This window comes from Carlito syrichta, unplaced genomic scaffold (genome assembly GCF_000164805.1).
Source record: "Carlito syrichta isolate Samal-C Ts95f unplaced genomic scaffold, Tarsius_syrichta-2.0.1 Scaffold308870, whole genome shotgun sequence".
Classification (NCBI taxonomy): domain Eukaryota; kingdom Metazoa; phylum Chordata; class Mammalia; order Primates; family Tarsiidae; genus Carlito; species Carlito syrichta.
In genome coordinates this window covers 796931-801003 of record NW_007252966.1, presented here as the reverse complement: position 1 = coordinate 801003, position 4073 = coordinate 796931, and positions in this window count along the sequence as shown.

Sequence of the window (4073 nt, the reverse complement as noted above, 5' to 3'; positions counted from 1 at the left end):
AGGTCCACGGTGGGCCACCTTTTGGAACAATAGACGACAATCTCTTAACAAAATGGCTATTCCAAAGTCTTATATGTCTATCCTAATTTCTATGAAAGTTTTCCAGTTCTTAATTCTAATATATAAAGTTGGTTAGCAGCAGCAAAGCTTCTAAAACCTAAATGTAAATTGTAAATGTACTAAGGCGAAAACTTCGATAGTAGAAAGTGGAGACAATGACATTTCTAAAGTTAACTATATTCTTATTAAACCTAAAAATATTATGATTGATTATGTTTGAACTAACATGATTCGTAGCATGACCTATTCTACAATACCTTCTATGAATAAAATAAATTCAATTTCTATAACAGATAGAAAAAAGACCTTACACTAACTGTAGCTAAAGCCGGCCTAAAAGAATGCAGCCCAGTCCAAAGTACATGCTGGGCCCTCAGGAATGTGGCCCAGCCCAAACTCTGTGCTGGGCCACTCTCGAAAATCATCTTCACCATTGAAAAGCTGCAAACAGCTCTCCCTACGTATATACTAATTCTATAAATATTCTTTTAAATCTTATAAAGAAGCTTGTACCATATAAAAGGCTCCCAAATGTGACCTGAGTTTGAATTATATCTAATACCTAAGCCGAAACCGCAGTTTATGGGAAACAGGAACAATGGGTTTCTAGAGTGAGCCATGCCTGTCACAGTCACAGAGCCTTCAGCTTAGGCCAGCAGAGTTCCTTTAGGTTATTTGTGCTGCATGGCAAAAGGGGGAGGAAAATGGGGTCTACGGCTCCCGAACACGTCCTAGCGGTCTCGAGGTCCACGGCCCTCCCTGATCCCTAACGCTCAGTGGGCCTCCGTTTCTGGCTCCCAACAATTTGCTTGAGATACATCCGAGTTGTTGATCAGTAGCTTGTTCTTTTTACTTTTCAGTAATATTTCATGGGATAACTGTACCAAAGTTTGTTTAAACATTCATCTAATAGCCATCCAATTTTTTTTTTCTTTTATGGATTATGCTGTTTGTGTTTTATCTGTAATCCCAGCACTTTGGGAGGCCGAGATGACAGGATTGTCTAAGCTCACGGGTTTGAGGCCAGCCTGAGTAACTTGGTGAGACCTTGTCTCCACAAAAAATAAATAAATAAAATACATCCATTGAAGGACATTTGTGTTTTTCCCAGTTTTTGGCAATTATAAATAACACTGCTATGGAATTTGTGATCAGGTGTTGGCGTGAACATAGATTTCATTTCTCTGAGATAAATTTTTAAGACTGTGTTGTGGCCCAGCTTGGTGACTCAGCCTGTAATCCCAGAATTTCGGGAGGCTGAGGTGAGTTTTGAGTCCAGGGTTCGAGACCAGCTGGGGCAACTTGGTGAGGCTTCATCTCTAAAATAAATAAAAAATTAGCTGGGTGTGGTAGTGTGCGCTGTAGTTCCGGCTACTTGGAAGTCTGAGGCAGAAGGATTGCTGGATTCCAGCAGGTTGACGTTGGGGTGACTGTGAGCTTGCCACTGCACTCAAGTTGGGCGATGGAGTGAGACTCCAACTAAAAAAAAAAAAGACTGTGATTGCTGGGTTGTATGGTGAGTGCATGTTTAATTCTATAAGACGCTACCAAGCTATTTTTCAGGTGGCTGTACCATTTTACATTCCCACCAGTAACGTATGATCTAATATCTCTGCTCTTGTCTTTATTTTAGTCATTCTGATAGGTGTATCGGGCTCTTTCGTTTTGCGTGTAATTCCCATTCTCTAGGAACTAATGACGTTGAGTACCTTTTCATGAGTTTATTATTTGCCAAGTACGCCCTCTTTGGTGAAATATAGGTTTGTTTTTTGTTAATTTACTAGTTGGATTTTTTTAAAAAACTGGGCCAGGCACAGTGGCTCACGCATGCCATCCCAGCATTTTGGGAGGTTGAGGCGAGAGGAGCCTGAGCCCAGAGGTTTGAGACCAGTCTGGGCAACTTGGCAAGACCTCGTCTCTACAAAAAAATTTAAAAAACAAAACAAAACAAACAAAAAACTGGGTTGCTTGTCTTATTATTATTGAGTTATTGAAGTTCATTTTGAGATTCAAGGCTTTTGTTTCCTAGTATATAGCTCCCCTTTTCATTTTTTAACAGTCTTTTGAAGAACCAATGTTTTAATTTTGAAGTTCAATTTTTTTTATTTTATGGATTATGCTGTTTGTGTCTTATCTGAGCAATCTTTTGTTCTCCTATGTTTTCTTTCATAAGTTTGTGTTAATTACACATTAATCACCCTAAGTGTTCGACTGTTTGAAACAGTTTATAGTCATGCATTAGAGGAATAGCAGCAAAAGCAGAAGGATATGCACTAAAGACCTTTGTTTTTTTTTTCAGTGAGAGTCTTGCTCTGTTGCCCAGGATGGAGTATAGCAGTGTGATAATTCACTGTGGCCTTGATCTCTTGGGCTCCAGTTGATCCTCCCACCTCAGCCTCCTGAGTAGCTAGGACTAAAGGCACGTCCACCACACCGGTTAACTTTTACTATATATATATTTTTTGAGTTGGAGTCTCACTCTGTTGCCCAGGCTGGAGTGCAATGGCACTCTCACAGCCACTGCAGCCTCGATGTGCTGGGCTCAGTCTTCCAAGTAGGTAGAACTACAGGCACACGCCACTATGCCTGGCTAATTTTTTGATTTATTGTAGAGATGAGTTTTCACCAAGTTGCTCAGGCTGGTCTCAAATCCCTGGGCTCAGACAATCCTCTCACCTCAGCCTCCCAAAGTGCTGGGATTATAGGCGTGAGTCACTGTGTCTGGCCACTTTTACTATTTTTTGTAGAGACAGGGTCATGCTATGCTGCTGCTCAGGCAGAAGTCTTTGTATTTTCAACACTGGGGCACAGAGGATGCATTCTGATTTTGGATCTCAAACCTCTTGTACACTGCATATGCGAAGCCCTAAGTCTGCTCATGGTGGGAGTGAGTGGAGCCTTATGTTCAGATAGGCATGTTCTAACTTTGTGACCAGCCTTAAATTTCAGAATCCTCCAGACCTCACTAGAAACAAGTACAGATAATGAGTTCAATGATTATTGAACAATGTCAACAGGCTGGTAGTCTACCATGAAACAACTTACGGACCCATAGTTATAGGACATCATTTACCTTTTGTTTATCTATTTCATGGCATTGGTTAATACCTTGTGATAAGTATGTGTGTTTTGGTCAGGGTTCTCTAGAGAGACAGAACCAATAGGACATACAGATATATATATACACGAGGGGGGATTTATTAGAATTGTCTTGTGTGATTAGGGAGGCTGAGAAGTCCCTCAACAGGCCATGTGCAAGTTGGACACTGTGGGATACTGGTAGTGTGGCTTGGTTCAAGTCCAAACGCCTCAGAACCAGGGAAGCTGATGATGCATTTTTTTTTTCTGAATCCGAGTCTCATTCTGTCACCCAGGCTAGAGTGCAGTGGCATACTCACAGTCACCGCAGCCTCGACCTGCTGGGTTCAGGCGATCCTTCTGTCTCAGCCTTCCAAGTAGCTGGAACAATAGGTGCGCACCACCACATCTGACTAATTTTTTGATTTATTGTAGAGGTGAAGTCTCGCCAAGTTGCCCAGATTGGTCTTGAGCCCCTGGGCTCAGGCAATCCTCTTGTCTCTGCCTCTCAAGGTCCTGGGATTATAGGCGTGAGCCACTGATGATGCCATTCTCAGTTTGACGCTGAAGGCCTGAGAATCCAAGAGGCTGCTTAAGTCCTAGAGTCCCCAAGGCCAGAAAGCCTGGAATTCTGATGTCCAAAGGCAGGAAGATGAGAGTGTTTCAACTCTAGGAGAGAGAGGAAGTCCTTTTCTCTTTTTTGTCCTATCCAGCTGAATGAATGTTGCCTGTTCACACTGAGGGCAGACCTTCCCCACTCAGTCCACCAACTCACACACCCATCTCCTCTGGAAACACCTTCACATATGCACCCAGAAGTAATGCTTTACCAATTCTGTAGGTATTCCTTAATCTAGTCACATTAATACCTAAAATTAACCATCACCATGTGGTTAATCCAGACGGCTGAGACCAATCCATGCTATACCATTTTT